The following is a 20,289-nucleotide window of genomic DNA, read 5'->3' on the forward strand; positions in this document are numbered from 1 at the left end:
GAATTTTTCCAAGAGAATCAGCTATACATTTAACGATGGTAATGTTCAACATACGTTATACAGTTTCTACGGCATTTGTACCTTAGGTATATTTTCTGCAATTCCGAAGCTACTCTGGTCATTTGTCGCAAATACTGATGTAATCCATGACGTCATCGAGTCGGGTACCTCACGCGTCAGATGAATTTCTCCACTTGTTCTGTTGTTAGAAAATATTGAACATAATATAAGTTATTTTGATCTTCAGAGAAAATTGACACACACATTTTACACTATAAGTGGTGTATTAGTTTATTTGCAGACCGTAGCATATTGTTTATATTTTCTATAAATCAATCTATCATCACCCCATTACTTTATTTTTTTTCTTTATCTCTCCGATCCTCCTCCCTGCAAGTATTTATTTATATCTCTTCCCCTTCCTTTCTCAAACTTTATATGTTTTCATTATTTCTCCATATCTCTACCCTACCCTCCATTACTCTCATTATTTGTCCATGTTTCTATTGCACTCCAACTCCCCCATGCCATTCATTATTGCTCCATTATCCCCCCACCCCTTTCTCCTATTATTATCTCCATATCTCTTTCCCCCACACGCCTCGCCCTTCCATTTATTATTTTCTCCATATATCTTCCCCCCAGACGCCTATCCCTTCCATTCATTATTTTTCTATTTCTCTAATCAGTACTCTTCTCGCCAAATTCCTAATTTCTCCATCTCTCTATCCCCAACCCAACTCCCCTAATTTCTTTACTTTTTTGATGATACATCAGATTCATGGGCCATTTAACATAAGGAAATCTTGCTGTAAAATGGTTTACAATGATTAATCCGATTGATCAAAAGTTGTTTCATATAACTGAGTTCATAAAATGATTAGTATTGATGTCGTTCTTAAACCATATGCTTATATAGATGACTTGATGACCATGTTCCTTTACCTATTTGCTTGTGAACACGTGCAATATTGCATCCAATCAATATATAGAATATCAAAACACGTACGTGTTTAGGGGTCATAACTTAGAGAAACAAGTGCTAATAAAATAGTTTTGGTCTTTAGAAGTCAAGTTAGGGAGACGTTTAATGATAAGTTTAACTGTATGAAAATTGCTTAAGAGTGTTGAGCGTGTAAGTACACAACTTTTAGATAGAATTATACTAGTTTAAAAGTCTTGTCCATCAATGTGTAAGCAAATAATCAGACAAAGACTTAAAATAATCAGGCCACTTAGGAATAAATAATTAGAGAAACGAAGAGTGAGAATATAGCTGTGATAGAGTCTCATATAATGTATGGTAAGTTCTAGAGTTCAACATGATGCTTTATTTATAAGAAATGCATCGGAAATACCAACGAAATTTCAAAAGATATATGTACGGAGCATATCATCATTGTTGTTTAGTGAAAATCGCTTAATTTTACAGATATTGTTACACCTTTTCAATACAAGAACATGTTGTTTAAGATCGGATTTGTCATAATAAACCTGACACTGTAAATTGAATTACATATTTACTATACCACTATCCAGCTTTATAGGGCGAATACCGCAGAGAGAATCTTTATAGTATAAAATACTTAAGTGTCAATGTCTTTCAACCTTGACAACTATTTGGAAACTAAGAAGTAAATATATGTTTTCTATATGTTTAAAACTATTATCTCAAGGTACATTTGCATTATTAAGCTGTAAGCAAATGTTTTATGTTTAAAGCATCAGAGTCCTGGTACCAAATATTATTTTGGATATATCAAATGATTTATTGTGTAGAAGAAGAATAATTGTATGCTTTACATATCCAATTGTTGCAAACACGCTGTTTCGACCTCAACAGTTCGGTAAATATGTTCCAATTTCAGTAAGAATAAAGAACACAAATACAAACTGCATTAAGTTTATATGTAACGTATTTTCATATATTGTACATAAGTAATTAGTAAGCAATGTCCGTTCAAATAATACCAAAATTATATTGCTTCATTAGGCATCAACATTTTACATCACAGACGTACCTGGATATTCTAATTGTACGTCGGATACTTGAGCATTTAGACTGAGGGTCTAATCATTGCGTGCTTTATTTGGTCTGATGCGGAAACACAGCGTTTTTTATGAATATATTGATTTATGAGATATATTAAAACACGTAGTATATTACGTTTTAAGCATACAAGTAAAGATATCTAAAGGAACGTACTCACCCTACTGTGTGTGTTTCCCATATCCACGTTTCTGGAAACTTACTTCGTAGGACAGCTCCCAAGTTAATATCTAGATAAAATAAAACGTAGCGCGCGTTTGTACTACGATGACAATTAACAAACTAATTAATGTTAAGCAACTACAATGGTTGTGTTCACATAAAAGAAACGCCTTTGCAGTAACGTCTACCGCAGTCAAGAATGGAAATGGCTATATTTTAGCTAGCGGTATACATTTTATTCTTGAAAAATATTTACTAGCTCTACTTAGCGCTATCAAAATATCATTCTACATTCCATTCTGCAAGGGTGATCCTTTCGAAACACACTCTATATCTATTATAAAACTGCGTTAAATCAGATTCATGTAGCAATATAAGATCCTAACAATTGAGAAACAACCGAACGGTAATCTTGCGTCGCGGTTACATACAATGTAAGTTAAGTGTTCACAATCCATTTATACACATAGGTAGCATCCTTCATATATAATTCATTCATTCCAAAGCAGGCTAAAAGTCTATTTCATAACAAGATGGTGGTTCTTAAACCCGCTTTCTCTCTGGCTCAAGTGTGGCTACAATGAAGGTTACATAACACTATTTATCGTGACAGCTGTCACAACACATGATTATATGGGTACAGCTTTAACTTTGATCCATAGTGTGTAACTTGTACAACAGGCAGTGCTTTTCTTTAATTAAACCTACCTTTGCCTTGGATATAAGCTGTAAAGAAATCAAAGCTTAAGTAAAAATGATATAGATATAATTATTAACACAGTAAACATATCACATTTTTATATTTTTTTTCCATGCTTGTTTTCATTGAAATATAATATTTAAATGACAGTGTTGAAGCAGAAGACGGCGGTATATACAAACTGTTTGTGGATATTGCTGTTTGGCAATTTATAAGTGTTCGTTATATACTCAAAAGATGTATGTTCTTTCATTATTTCATTATAGTCATGCTGAAGGTAATATTTCTTTAAAAAAATAGAGTACAATTATACTTACGGGTCGGTGCTATATATAACAAATAAAACACACATTTTATATACTGATATCAATTTGAAAATTCAATCAATTTATCCAGTATTGAAGCTGCAATCTCACAGATTGACAGTTTTGAGCTTTGTTATAGGTTTAGTCAGCTGATTTTGGTATCAATGCCTTCGTTTCACTCATATAATATGATTTACAGTATAACAAGTCTCAATTGTTTGAAAAACTGCCGAAAAACTTTTTGTTTTTTCTTTAAGCGTTAGTAATAATTTTACCCATACATATCCATTTATTAACGTAAATATTAAACAAACTGCGATCTGATATTTTGTCAGCAGTCTTGTATCACTTATTTTCCGACATATATGCAAAGATTGACTCAATCTAAGACAACAAAAAAAAACAACAACAAAAAAAAACAACAACAAAAAAAACATAAAACAACCCCTAACAATTAAAAACATTTACATGTATGCCCTTTATCAAAAAGCATTTTCATTGCTTTGTCTTAAATGCCATCAAAATGTGTCTTCAATGATCAAAAGTATATGTTTACATCGCAAAATACATCAGTCTGGACACTTGTCAACGGTTCTGACATTAAAGATCTAAATACGAAAAATAAAGTAACGTATTCAATACTTACGGGGCAAAGCTGTAATGCAAATGTAAGGATATTACTTACATTGATATTTATCAATTTGCATGTTTTCTTTTTCGAGCAATAATAATTGTTAGTATATTAAAGTTAATTAATTTGTATGTATAACGAATATTGTTTCATTGTAATAATAAAATTGTTAAAATACCTACTGAATACTGCTGTTCAAATATAATGATGCTTCAGTTTTCTAAATAACAGTTAGAAAGGACGCTAAAGTATTTGAATGCTATCTCTCTCTCTCTCTCTCTCTCTCTCTCTCTCTCTCTCTCTCACACACACACACACACTCTCTCTCTGTCTCTGTCTGTCTCTCTCTCTCTCTCTCTCTCTCTCTCTCTCTCTCTCTCTCTCTCTCTCTCTCTCTCTCTCTCTCTCTCTCTCTCTCTCTCTCTCTCTCTCTCTCTCTCTCTCTCTCTCTCTCTCTCTCTGTCTCTCTCTCTCTCTCGCTCTCTCGTCATTTTGCATTATCCATATACCAGTAACTCACGCGAAGCGAAACAAAAATAGACGTTTTAATATGTCATTGTTGGGGTCCAAGACAATCTTGGCGCCTATACAAAAAGGGGCCATAAAATAAAAGCAAAAGGAGCTGCCTGGATTCATTAGTTTTTTTTCTAGAAATGTGTTAACGCTTTCGAAATGATATAGAGATATATTCATTTTACAGCTAATTCGATTTGATTAGCAATGAACAGCGATGTCTTGATTTATGTTAGGCTGTCGAGGAGTTAAAGTAATCGGAAAATACTCCTTCCACTGAGTCTCACATAGACAGGTATAAAACATTGACCGGCTGTTTGGAGGCTGTACCTAAAGAAGGAAACTTATTCATTTGTAAATGATAATGACCGATTTTATAAAGCTTTTTTTTATTATTGTCGTAAACGTTTGCATTGTTCGTATGGAAGGTGGTGTACCAAACCTAGAAACGCGTGATACCGCGAAATAAAAAACCGGTTCAAACATACAAAAATATGATAAAATACAATGAAATTAACATTTGCAAATGTTTCATCAATATTGATCCATCCGCACCTTTTTCTAACCACACGGTGCTCGACTGCTGTTAGAAATTTACATCGGATCAATAAGTGATACGTTTTCATTGACAGTCAACATATATACACAATAAAAAAAAACATGTGTAAAGTAAATTGACCTTTCTCAACAAATCTAACTTTCATAACTAGAAACAAATATACTGTAATTACTTGCCTGCAATTATAGCTTTACCCAACGTTTAGAAAACAGTGTATGAAAGCTTTGGCCAGAAGCCGTTTACCAAAGTTCAAAAAAAGAAGGTGACCTCTTTTCCAATAAAATTCAAGACATAATAGACAGTTGACAAAAGGGATTTTCTATCAGACTTAGTATGTTCTCTAAATAAAGTGTTCCAATAAAGCACCGAAGTAGGTAAAATGGTTTACTTACTTGTACCATGATCTAAAATAAAAGAAGATAAATGTAATGATAATTTGCATTTTCGAATTTTATGTCATTTTCGTGGGAAAACTTTTTCTGAGATATGCATTACTAAAACATTGCACAAAATAACCTGAACTATGCATATGACGCAGCTGACCTGACATACATATATTCTAAATAACAATATAATGTAAATATAAATAACATACTAGCTTCTGTTAAATTTAATCTTGATCTGACTAAGGTTGTTTAATTACCCTTTACAAAAAATGGAAAATAGTATTTCATTGTTATAAATATCTAAATTACAGCCGTTTTGCCCATACATACTGTCCGTAAATGTCATCAAAATATATAATAATTATTTCTAAACAAATCGTTTTCTGCACACGACCTTACTGATTTTCCCGTATTCCAGGTGACACAATATGTGTCAATGTTGCAAGCCATGACATACTTAGTTTCTGTACATGTTTTAAATGCTTGGAAAACAATTTGATAACATTTTACATGATTCATTCGCTTAAAGTCTTGAACCGCATTATTGATTTGCAAACGTTTCAGCACGCGTAGTCATAATATAAAGCAAAAACTATCCCCCAACGTATTGTATTTCCCTACTCATTTACAAATATATAAACTGAAAAAAGTAAATATGTCAGAGTCTTGCGTTTGATACGTTGTGTTTACAGTGCTATATTTTCGAACATTCACACGTCGAAAACATGAGGGTTTTTTTAACATTATGAATCCTTAGTACAACTTTGACACAAACAATTGCTTTTCTGCGTTTAGGTGTGAAATGTGAATAAATCAGCTCTTAACAAACACTTATCTGTAAATATGCATGCTTTTTTGTTAAGGTTCTTTAGTTACTGGCCACAACCTAAGCTTATTGAGTTGTTTAGCTGTTATAATCCAGTCCAATCGATCAGTTATTGATTTATGTGTACGACAATGATTTGTCATCATTGTTACATGCGACCTTAAACCTAAAATTCCTAAATTTTTCAACTAATAACTCATATATCGTGGTTGTTAACTGTTATTATGATTATTCGATCATTGTCAAATACCATAATGGTCGGACGGGAAATGTTCTACTAACCGACTGACTGGCCGATCAACCGACATTTTCAAACGTATATTCTCTAATTACATCGCAGGGTCATACGAAAAAAGCTTAAGCTTACACATATTTAATATGAAAAGTGCAGGCTGCATTTTTTGTAATAATATATATATTCCTACTTACAACCATAAACTAGGGCTGAAAAAGATAATGATTATAATTAGGAACTTGTTTCTATTCTAGTATTCCAGAATTTAACATTCTTACAACCGTCAAACTCTCAAAGACAATATGTGGCCACAACCTGTTAAACATTTTCTAAATTCATATGGCAATATTATTTTGAATGACTTAATGTGGTGCTTTAAACATTATTTACGATACTTAAGTATTTATGTTATAGTTAAACCACACTCACTTACTTACAAACGATACATGCAATTGCTTAGTATAACCACACAATATATGCTCCCACAAGAACATTCAATATTACAGTCTTATAGTCCTAGTGGTCTTTCAACGATAATTATGTACGGCACTTATTCATTAGAATGTTGTTTATTTCAAGTATTATATATATATATCAAACATATGATTTCAGACTATAAAATAGGACTATAAAATTGACATAAACATATCAGATAGGTACTGAGTTTCACCGTAATTCCATGTTGTTGATTTTTCTAGCAGCAAATACTGATATTTAAGAATAAATACATATTAATATATTAAAAAAAATACACAAATACACAAAGTATGTGTTACTATTTGCTAATGTCAAAACACTTATTGCTTTTAAAAATCAATGCACTATGTTAGCATATGCTTAAATAAATAGAAGATGAAATAATAGTTCGTCCTAGAAATATATGCATTCAAGAGAAATAAGAAAAAGTGACCCATCCGCGACGCATGTATATTAACTTAAAATCAATAGATCCTTTGATGCATAGCTTGAATAATTTGTGGTGTTGATATACGACTATATATTCGAAATACCTTCAAACAATTGACAGGAATTATATGCATTTATATTTGTCATATATATGTCTTATGCAAAACAAAATGCCACAAATGTATTAAAAACAAAAAGGAAAAGTCCAAATTGCAAAAATTGTAAATATAAACATCCTTCCTCGTCCTTTGTCTTAAATAACAATGGACGAGGACAACAAACGTGAAACATTGAATAGATTTAATACAAAATATGCCATAATATCCGAAACCGAACTTTTCTCTTATGACGATTTCAGTTTTATGTAACGTACGATGCCTTGGGACATTGAGAGTCTCTCGTTTAGGACTGGTTGTGCTGTGATATTGAGAGTCACTCGTTTGGTGTTGGTTGTGTTGTGACATTGAGTGTCTCGCGTTTGGAGTTGGTTGTGTTGTGACATTGAGTGTCTCTCGTTTGGTGTTGGTTGTGTTATGACAGTGAGTGTCTCTCTCGTTTGGTGTTGGTTGTGTTGTGACAAAGAGAGTCTCTCTTGTTTGGTGTTGGTTTTGTTGTGACATTCAGTTTCTCTCGTTCGGTGTTGGTTGTGCTGTGATATTGAGTTTCTCTCGTTTGGTGTATGTAGTATTGTGACAGAGAGTGTCTCTCGTTTGGTGTTGGTTGTGTTGTGACATTGAGAGTCTCCCGTTTGATGTTAGTTGTATTGTAACATTGAGTGTCTCTCGTTTGGTGTTTGTTGCGTTGTGACATTGAGTGTCTCTCGTTTGGTGTTGGTTGTATTATGACAGTGAGAGTCTCTCGTTTAGTGTTAGTTGTTTTGTGACAGTGAGTGTTCGCCGTTTGGTGTTGATTGTATTATGACAGTGAGAGTCTTTCGTTTGGTGTTAGTTGTTTTGTGACAGTGAGTGTCTCTCGTTTGGTGTTGATTGTATTATGACAGTAAGTGTCTCTCGTTTGTTGTTTATTGGCTTGTGACAGTGAGTGTCACTCGTTTGGTATTATTTGACCTTGATCACCTCTCCTTACATCATTTGTGTTTAGTTTTAATTTTGCCTCAAAAAAATTCGAATATTATGTTCTTGAGATTTAAATTATATAGGCAATTGAAAATAATAAATCTAATGTACTTACGCATAACTTCATCACCTGAAACGTTCACAGACAATTATTTTACTAAATATTATGATAACTATGAACACAATAACATTATCACGTGATACATAATTAATCGGATATAATGAGATTAATACAAATATCAAGTGCAATTATGGATTCGGATTAGCATTTTCTTCCAACTTAAGCAAAACATAAGCTAATATATAACACAATATAAATATAAAATCGTTTGATTTAGTTTAAGTTCGCAATATATTTCAATTCTTGAACACGAAATGTGAATATTTATCTCGCGGCTACAATCCTCGTTTAATATAGCTTTTGGTGCTCATTCGGTGAAATATGTTAAGATCTTACACTTAAACAAACAGTTTTACACTCTATAGTACTTTTATATCAACATGTTAAACCAGTATGTTTTTGTCGTCTGTTTTGGTATTACTATCCAAGCATCCGGTAGTCCGGTTAGCACAGTAGCTACCGCATCGATTCTCCACAAGGCGTTCGGTTCCTTGCATTGGACGCATGTGGGTTTAGTTACCGATCACCTAGGCGGACAAGTGTTGCTGTTCTTTTCTTAGGGTTCTGCGGTTAACCCCACAACACAAGAAAAACATTCAACATTGTGCCAACAACAGGGACTTAGTATATGTTTATATTACTTTCTTCATTCATATCATATGATGCAACTAAGGTTTTATGACTGTAGGTAATATATTTTAATAGAGTTATGAGCAAAACAAGTCCACACAAATAATTTATTTGCTTATTAACTTTTATTTTACAAGGTGCAGAGGATATAAAAGCCCAAGGTGAACAACAAGATCACCCGTTTCTCTAAGGTTTCATGACTCTATACAATATAGTTTTTTAGTTTTGAGCGACAGAAGGCCAGAAATTCCACTCTTTGCTAATCCAAGAGCCATAACTGTGGTTTTTGTTCATCGGGAAACGAATCGTTTGGTACACAACTTTATCACCTTTTTCCTATTATCTTTAGGCAAAGACAAATGTATATGCATCCCCTTATTTGTGTGGGGAATAAAAATAAAATGAAAGTTTTATGAAAGCTGCAAAATGTTGGTCCAATAAATGAATCAGAATAACAAAAATAAATACTTAGGTATTGAAATAAAACAATACACTGAAAGTCTGAGAGCCAGCTAGCATGTTTAAGAGTTACTAATCAAAAGACTCGCTTGTCATCATGAATTTAGTTTTTTTCATTATATTTCATAACTCATCGTTGGCATTTGTCTTTGAACAAAATTGTTTGCTATGAAGTCATTGACATGCAATTTGAGTCTGTGCTATTGTTTTTAGATAAACTTATTACATTAAATCATACACAAATTATGATTTTTTTGTTTGTCGGATAATCATTGTTAACAAATAGTGATTTGATACTTGAGTATTTTAAAACAAATGACCAAACACATTCAGTTATAGTGCACTTTCAAGTCTTAGACAGAATAATTGTTTGGTACTGACTACAGTTTTCGTTCTACATTTAAACAAATGACGGTATAAAGATCAGATATTGGAAGGATAAACTATTTCCAAATAAGTGTCCTGTGTGTGATCTTAAGTACGAGTACTATAATTATGGTACTCACAATCATTTACGGTCAATCCACTGAACAAAAGCAAATCATACGCGTTCCATCGTTCAAAGCGTGTTCCGTCTGTAAACAGTATTAATCCTGTTTGCTGAAATTAAAAAAAAATCTTCAAATTGCATTTGCAAGTTCAAAGCAATTGTTTGATTGTAATAACCATGAAGTTAGTTCAATCAAAGTTCTACTTACTATTTTGTTGTATTTCCTTGTATATACACAGCTAAAAAATATGATGATAATGTCTTTATGAGTGTCTAATGTATTTATTTAAGATAGAGCAACAATTATTTTATATCAAAGTAAACATTCATTCAGATGAATTCTAATAGTTTACGATGTGTTAAACAATTATCAATTTCAACGGACCAGTTGAAAGAACTGCATCGTGAACGTTCAATGTGTTACTTGTTTGTTAACTTACCTCCCTTTCAATTGAAAATACAGTAAATTACCTCCCTTTCAATTGACCATACAAGAAAATAGTATTTAAAGTAATCAGTTTATGTCAGGTAATTGGATTTTTTTTCCTTACCAAGCTCATTTCATTATTAACATCCTTCAATTGCATTGCTTATAACGCCCACCTGTTTAAATCTCAGAAGTTCAGATACTTCAATAAAGCTAAACATTTAAAGGAATGCATTAAGGCCTCCTAGTAAGACATTTTAATTATATGCTTGTTACAGTGATACAAGTATCAAACTGTGAATTTCATAAGGTACGGAGTTAGAGGGTGACCCAAAATGAGATATTTGGGGCAAAGGTAACTATATCGGGTAAGAGTGAACAACGAGCTCGAATATGGTTTCCTGTGCCCCGTTTATCTCATGTGGATATTTTTGTGAGTCACCTACTATCCCCGTAACTCAAAAAATTTAACGTAACGTAAATATCACGTCGACAACCCGTTGATATTGATCAATTTATGTGAAATATTTTATATCATAGGAATCGTAAAGAAGACGCCATTTTGTTACGATATAAATTAGGGACCCAATATGGGAAAAGCGGGATCTCCGCGTGACTAGTTCTGAACCAATGACGTTGTGTCATTTCTGTTGGAAGCGTGATAAATAGCCCCATGGCTAGCTGAATGCGGTCCTCGTGAAACTTGCAATTCTTTTATATGGAAAAATAGTGCGAAACAACTGGTAAATAACGGCGTATGACGACGATCTATTTATTTTTAATATACGCTCCACTCAGCCGAAGTCACGCCATAAAAATATATTATCGAGCTGTGTTAAAATGTCATCAAAAAATAAAAACAAGTGCGTCGTTAAAATGCAATTGATCATCTTGCCCTTTGTCTTACAAATGAATCCAGACAGAATGTTATAACCCGGCATATTATATTCGACTTTTGCTAATACCTCATGAAATCCAAATCTGACAAAATCCAATCCCATATTAAAACACAAAATTAATAACTATATTGTATTAAGCGGTCTGTGGTAGCATTATTAAAAGTTAAATAAAGGAAATGTGAATTCAACAACATGACCATTACCATATAACCGTCATCTGTATCGCCGTACAAGCCATACTCGCGTCTGTCTCTATCAACCTGCGGAGGTAAAAAGAAATATGTTTTTACATATAACATATGATATATTCACCTGTGTACAAAGACCTCGTACATCAAAATCACATATTTGCGAGTCTTTATTTTCTTATTTAACGACAATATGATCATTTCGAATGGCTGATTGAGTGAAATATTTCTTAAGAGGACACTGAATATATAGTGAGTAAGTTTAAATAAGTACTCATATTTGTCGCAGAATATCAATGTCAAATTCAAAGCCAGAGCAATTGATAACATAAAATTACCTTGTCATTTTAACAGTTTCAAGAAACAGATATCTGTTTTATTTTTTTCATCATAAGCATTTGATTTCAGAAAATTACGAAATGATTTGTGTTTGGCTTTCGCTCATAATATATGGCCTTCAAATAGTCAGTCCCTCATTGGACCAAACAGCCATCGACGCAGCAAAATATATATCATATTCACTTGAGTTTTCTCATAGTCCTACTCTATAGAGATAATGAATTAAATGGTGTTGTGTTTTTTTCCGGTTTGGTTGTTAGTTTTATCTTCATATTCGTATTTGTTTGCGAATAAAACGGGAACCAATTTTCATTTTTTTCCGGTTTGGTTCCTTGTGTTTTTGTCACCAGCTTCCTTGTTTGCGAATTTAAACGGGAACCAATATATTGACATCTCCGGAATTAGCAAATTAATGTAATAATCTGATACTTTATGATATACTTTTGTTGAAGACTACGAGCTGTTTCTCCAAAAATGTATAGATATTGGCATTTCTTTAAAGCATATTACTTTGATATAGAGGATCTCAAAAGGGTGTATTGTGTATCGAAATTATTAAACAAATTCATTTGAAAAAAAAGATAAAACGAGGTTCTGCCGAGTTTTTATCGTTTTGAAATGACAAGTTTAATCAATTTGATACACAATTAACACGAACTTAAGATTCTATTTATAACATATCTCATTTACGGTCGAAATCTAGGTCAAAGTTTCTTCAATACACTTCTCTTGGCATAGTGCGAAGTATTTACATTGTAAATTATCAGGATGCATCATCCGCAAGAAAGAAAATAGGCCGACATAAAAAACTGTGTATAAACAATAAAAAAACAACATAAATCATGTTTCAATTATCAAATTATATTTGAAGGATTGACTTAAAAACAACAAAACTACATATTTCAATTCATTTAAATCAAGCAAATTCATAAAAAGAGCAATGTCATATCAGCGTGACGTCATTAGTAATCACGCGAGTGTGTACATGTCATTTGGCGGTTGAAGTTTAAAAAGAACATAAATCAGCGTCACAGGCTTTTTTTAATTGTGCGAATTCGCTTGTAGTTAGTCGATTACAGCGTTGATTTTTGTCATTTTGACGGGATGTGCACGAGGACATTACGTCAGTGAATTGGAGCACCATAAATGTAAAATCCACCAGAAAAAAATATGATTTGATGTGGAATCAGTGACTGTGGCAGTGTGTGAACTTGAATATTGCTGGTGAACTGCCTAGAATGTGCATTTTGCAAGGAAGTAGACAGGGTATTTTTAATGGGGTACAGAATGCTGGACATTTCCTTGTGATTTGGATTGATGTGGCTATAGTTTGTTATAAACTATGTTCTTGTGTACCGATATTTGCATAACCTGGTTCGCGGGAGTATTGTTGTCATTCAATTTCTAGACGAGGTATTCTCTGGCGCTGAGATCAGCGAGGTGTTTGTTTGGATAAAGCCCAGCCTTCTTCATCATTCGTTTCAACGTGAAATTGAGTTTGTTGACACCGACATGATTTCTTTTGAAAAATTGTTTCTAATGTTTGTTTACATTTTTTGACAGCCCGTATAAATACATTTTTCTGTGATGCGGTTACCTAATTTGCATAGTTATTGCACTAGTTATATATGCAAATTATTGCATTGGGTTATAAATGGTAGCTAGTAAACAAATTGCATTCCGAATTGTGAATTAATTTAAGATAACCAAGTCATTATCTATAATCGATAACGAACATTAAAATACTTAGCAGGCTTTAAGTATTTTGGAACTTGAGTGTCAAGCTGCGAATACTGCTGTTCAGCTGTACTCTTAACCTCCATGAGAATGAGGAATTATGATTAATAAGTCAATTTTTATAGTCATTAAAACAAAGTGGTTGCTTACATATCCTCCTCTCCGCCCGAGGTTGGAAGACGTGTTGTGAGATACTCTAAGAACTTCGTCGATTATCTAAAATACATATCAAATAATAGGAAATCTCGTATGTCACTTTAACATGCATTTAAGATGTTTCAAATCTTGTAGATACGCTAAATATATTTTTGAACAGAGGTAACTAGTATGTCGACAAGTCTAGTTATACTAGAGGAGGTTGAAAAGAAGTGTTCCATAGGCCCAATACAGCCATACATTTATTTATAATTACGTAAATATAAACAATTGCACAAGTCAAATCGGAGAGTGGAGCGTTAAGTAATACAGCTCACCTAAGCAACTATGATCTCCCGTTGTCTGTTGCGTTTCGGTAATAAGGTCGTGGCCTAATTCATTTACAAATTGTAAGTCAAATTGAAAATGAAGTTATTTTATGTCCATAAAGTCATAGAAACTACAGAAACAAGCTCATTAGCCAAAACGTAAACCAATATCATGTTTTTAGGCTAAGTCTTTCCTACTTTTGTATTTGTTTTGCAATGTCCTGACAGACTGACCAATGTTAAACATAATTGCCTTCGTAAATCAGACCCTTTGCCTTTTTCGACTTGCTTTGTTTTTAATACATTTTCTTTTTATCCTGTTTTAGCGTAATACTTCTAGAATTAATTTAAGATGATAGTCATTAACAAAATGTCCTAAAATAATTCATGAAAAAGACTCTGGCTTTATTTTATGTTCCATCTGAAATGCCTTATTTGATATAATGAAATACTGTCTACTAGTATACCTCATTTGCGTAAATGTCATTTTCTGATCCAAGCAAGCGATTCCGTTCGTCCTCAACTAATATATAAACCGTCGATCCATGATCTGCCTTCACTTTCATATCGACCGTTTGCCTTGGCGTGGTCAGTGTTGTGTTAAATGTTACTTCCACCTGAGTGAATACAATAAAAAATAGCATTAATTGAAAGATAACATGAAAATGACGGGTATAGGTATGAATACGTGTTCCACAAAAATATATGTCGGGAAATGTATTTCCAATTTGATTTTTTTCAGTCCAATTTTCATGACGAAGCTTTATAATGTTGATATTAGTTATAACCTATAGAAATACATTATTTGACAAATGTAAACGCACAGACGCATGCCCTGTTCTTAACCACATAATCATACCTTGTTAATGAAGGGCTTCCCTTGGACTTGGATCACTACATTGTCCGATAGAATGTGTCCGGACTGTGTTATGTGTGACACCATGAGAAACAATCGGGGAAACATGTCTGCTGATATCAGAACATTAAGACCTATTATCCTTGAATTGCTGGCAGGTTCTTGAATGAGTCGTATCATCCTTCCACGTGAGTAGAACTGAAGTAAAATAATATATATTCCAGCCCTCTTATTTTAAGATTGCAATGTATTTTGTTTTCATGATTTCGTCCCTTTGTAATTTTGGATTTGAGACATACATATTTTTAGACATTTTTATTATCAATTTCATTTGGCATTCCGGTTTAATTTTCCAATAAATAAGCGAGCGTGTGATTGAAAATACGAGGATTATTTTCTTACATTGGTATTGTTAACAATAAACTTTTCTCAAAGCTTGTGTAAAACTAGAATTAAATATTGAAACATTTTTTTCTGTTTTCGTAAATGCCAAATTTCGGCATTAGTGTCGCTTTATCTTTATCTACATTATTTATTTTGACTTATGTTTCTTAAGACTTACTATACACTTTTAACATGAACATATGGCAGAATATGCTCATAATTGCAAATAATCATATGATCCAAAACATGTCAATCTCATACAAATGCTTACTTAGGCATTCGATACTTCGTAATGCGTATTATAACACTCAAATTCTATAATTCACCAAATGCTATAAATTATACCTCAGTGCTATGGTTAATAACAATACACATCGAACCTCGCTTCATGAAAATAGTTGAGTGAGACAAAAGTTACCTCCATTGTGACATTTCCAACCAAGGCTTCTGTTGACTCAACACGCAGATCAATTATATCTCCAACCTTGAATTAATTTGAAATGTTTTAGAACAAAAGTACAAAAGCTTACATAACGTATGTTCTTCAAATAACATTTGACATGATAAAACATGCTTATATATAAGACAATTAGCATACTTGAAGAATACATATAAACATACCATAGCATCAGGTGTGTTTGTCCAAACTCGAAGAAGCGGAAATGAATGTCTTGAAAACGAGAACAAGTCTTTGTACATGCTTGCTCCTGTATGTCGATCGCTTACCTGTCGAATTAATTCATGCATACATCAATTGAATAATAATAAGAACATAAGGTAGACCCCCATTTTCTTAAATAATCTTACACCTATAGAAGTAAACCAGACTCAAAATACAATAAAACATAAATATAACTATGCAATCGATACATTCAGCAATAGAATAACGCACATGATAAAGAAAGCTTATATAACGGAACTTTATATGTATACATCATATGGCAGCATGTGTGACATTAACGCCGAGGGTGACATTCTGTTTCGAGAGTGATAATATCAATGTCACTCATGCTGACGTATGATATTTATTTTATTATACCGTACATATAAAAATTAATATGTTTTAATTAATTACTTAATTAAATAAGTTTAGCAAAATATAACATAATCAAATGCTTCTATCTTGATCAAAATTCCACTAATTATGCTAAACTTCCTTGAAAAACTGACAGTTCCTGTCGTCTGATGTTTTTATGTACACTTTGAATAGTGACGTCACTGCTGTATGTGTATAAGGGAGGCAATCACGTAATGATTTTGCAAAAATATTGAAGCAGGTATTTGCCCTTATATAACATTCAAAATATCACTACGGTCTCATAATCTGACAATGAATTTTCGCTTGGTCACGTGTCAACAAGATTGAAAATGTTTTTGATGGTCAAACTATCTCTTTTCGGGTAATGGGATTTACCATTGTAGACAAAAGTGAGGTATAATAATATCATATGTTATTTATACATTGTTTCCGCTCTAAAATACCCATCACGTACAAAATAAATTATTACAAATGATTAATATACATGAAACATCGCTCTATTTATTTTGGTTAGTATGATTGATATGCAATATGCCAACAGTCATGTATTTGTTTCACGTTGTTTGATTATGTTAAAGAATTATTTGAATAAAGTTATTCGTTTTTTCTATTAAGATCAAAGGAAGAAAAGGTGATATTTTTATTGATTTCTTGAAAAAAGAACACTTTTAACAAACATACGTTTTCTTGCGTTCGGCTCAAAGGCTCTGCTGGTGAAATAAGTCAGGGAATTTTTTAACGAATATCGCCAAAAGCTCACTTATTAAGGTATATCCTTATCTCGTGTAATAACATTTATATTATTAGACTTTCCGTGAAAAATCCTTTGTTATTGTTTCAGACAGAATATCTGCAAAATACGCTAACATAAAAAAAATACGAAAATCAATGGCCCCATCGTTCAAAACTATAAAATAGAAATTGTTGTTAACATAATTCTGAACATTCGGCACAAGGTTACAGTTATTGCCTACAATTTATATTGTTTTATGTTAAAGATTGGGTTGTCCTGATAGCGCAGTTTGTGAGTTTGTTTTGTGGTCACCAAACCGGACAAGTTGGTCTCCTCCGGATACCTCATTTTCAGAGACAACGCAATACTACACCCTCGCGTAATGTCTTGATGATGTCACACTACGCTTCAATATTTCTGCCTCGATCAAATTTTAATCTAGCTTTGAAGAAGTGTATGTACAGTTGTGTAACCTTTAACAAGTTTGGCGACTTTCCAGCAAAACATTATGTTAATGTAAAATGAAAGAATCCCGTCAGATTTAAAAATCCGACTTTCATATATTATTTCTAATTGCCTTCATATACCAGATATTTAGTTGAAAACTAAATCAACAAATAATAGACCATTTTTTTCTTTCCTCCGAAATAAGCGCACTTTTCGGAACAAATGTCAGAATTAATCAAGCACGGATTGAAAAAAAACATTTGCAAATAGAAAATAATAGGAAATACATGTAAACTCTCATATATCCAGTTCTGTAATAAGCCAAAGTCGACACACTTACTAAAAGTTCGATTTTTTCAATAGGCCCTGATTGTACAAAGAATGTGATCACAGCAAACCCAGAAGTGTCGTATGAAGCGGCGCCTTTCAGATGAGTATAAGTCACGTTTAATGTTTCTTTTTGAAATGATCCAGCAGGACAAGTCATTTTAACAACTCGATGAAATGTTGCTGCATATCTAAATACTCCTGATATATTAGGAGCATCACCGTGGTTGGTCAGGCGTACCTGTAAACAAACACATCGAGATGTGTAGTAAATGTTGGGGATAAGTCATAATTATGATTTTGATACCAAATTTAGGATCAAGGCACTGGTATTACAAATAGCATATACAGGAATGTTTCAATGCTAAAATATGTAAATTAATAAAAACTCACGATCGTTGAATAAGTTAGACCTGGTAAAAATCCTTCCCTATCGATTATTTGTTTGATTTTCCATTTATCCTGTTTCTGTACATCGATTTTTAAATCTTTTTCTTCAGCCATTGTAAGTGCAGTTGCATTGTCTGTTACCAAAGCTCGAATTTTTATGTTCCCACGCACAAGGAAATGCCGTTCTAGGTCATGCATGTCAATAGTAAAATGTGTTGTTCCTCTTATCTGAAATTGTAGAATATATTCGTTTTTCATCATCATCATCATCATCATCATCATCATCATCATCATCATCATCATCATTATTATTACCGAACTACATTACAGTTTGGTGGAAAGGGAACATGAAATAAATATTGTTTACGCATTACAACAGTAATGCTAAAGATTCAGCAATAAACAGGAATAAAAAAATATTTACACCACGTAGAAACACTGGATAAAGTGTATTCATTCAAATATGTTGTTGTTGTTTTTCAATTTAACCCAATAAATCACCTTTGACACTTTCAGTCCGTCAATATATTGCTTTGAAATTGATTGCAAACGCTCAGAGCTAATAGGTATACTTGTAAAAGAAAAGCAAAAATGTAGATGTCTTATTTTGCTACGAAAAAGTTGGGCAGATAGGTTAACACCATTGACATATGTTCAAATCAAACGCCTTTAATGGTCTAATAAGAAATCTACTTGAATTACATATCTTATGTTTTCCTTGCAATTCTTCACACATCACCATTTCGTGACGACTCGGTTGTTGTATAGTGTTAGATCGATAAAATGTACATATTTAAATTTATTTTCTGATTTGTTTTATCATAATCAAGCTTTCATTGAATACTGAAAAAATAAATCCCGATTGTGGACTCATCGACAAACACGGACTTATCCTATCTAACCTCCTGTTCAAAATCCATATTGAATCGCTGGTAGTCCGCGTCATATATCTGAATGGTGCAAGTGCCGATAACTTCTTTATTAAACGTATATCTGTAAAATAGTCTCATATTTATATAAATATATATATTCTGGAACAAGAATGCACTATAACCTTTCTATCAAATATTTTAACTTCTTATTCCCCGAATAAATGAATATAGTTTCATCATTAAATAATTTACAAGGAGTGTGGAGAATATTGTGCTAGCATAAACTAAGCCACTCTCGTTGGCACGATGTTGCGCGAGAGTGTTGTCTTGTATTGTCGGGGTAACCGGAGTACCTTAAGGTAACCTTTTGTCCGGCTTGTTGTCCACTCACTAAACATGTGCCCAGGCCGGGAATCGAACCCGAGTCGCCTTGGTGAAAAGAGAGTGCGCAAGCCACTGCGTTAACCGGACAAACAGCTAACATATTATGAATGTAGTGCAGACGCATCGCAACACTGTTGTACTAGGCACAATATGAATACATTTAAACCATAAAAAACAGTATGTATAATACACACAAGTGAATAATTGAACAAAACCTGTAATATAGACAAAGAAACTCTTAAATAGTAGATTTAAAGCAGACACACTAGTTGTATTAACTATAATTGTGATACAGACTGACGACTGTATATATTTAACAATCCATGTAAAACAACAATCAAGCAAACAGACGAATCATGAAACAATACATGCAATACCAAAACAACGACTTAATAAACAGTGCTATGACTACGGACGAACAACTTTATAAACCATGTAAAACAACAATCAAGCAAACAGACGAATCATGAAACAATACATGCAATACCAAAACAACGACTTAATAAACAGTGCTATGACTACGGACGAACAACTTTATAAACAATGCTTGGACTACAGACAAATGACTTTTCTAAAAATGGTAGGACTACAGACATATGACTTAATAAACAATGCCAAAACTACAGACAAACGGCTTAATAAACAACGACACTTATGCAGACAGAGGATTTATACAGGTTAAAAAAAACTAGAGAATATGTAAATCAGTCGAACAATATCGATTTATGCTAATATATTTTAGAAACACTTTTCA

The 20,289-nt window shown here is 32.9% G+C and overlaps 1 pseudogene; it reads right to left on the reverse strand.

Moving 5' to 3' along the window:
* The window catches only part of LOC128222334 (murinoglobulin-1-like), a 39,365-nt pseudogene that overhangs the window by 12,973 nt on the left and 6,103 nt on the right, over positions 1–20,289 (reverse strand).

This window comes from Mya arenaria, chromosome 16 (genome assembly GCF_026914265.1).
Source record: "Mya arenaria isolate MELC-2E11 chromosome 16, ASM2691426v1".
NCBI lineage: Eukaryota > Metazoa > Mollusca > Bivalvia > Myida > Myidae > Mya > Mya arenaria.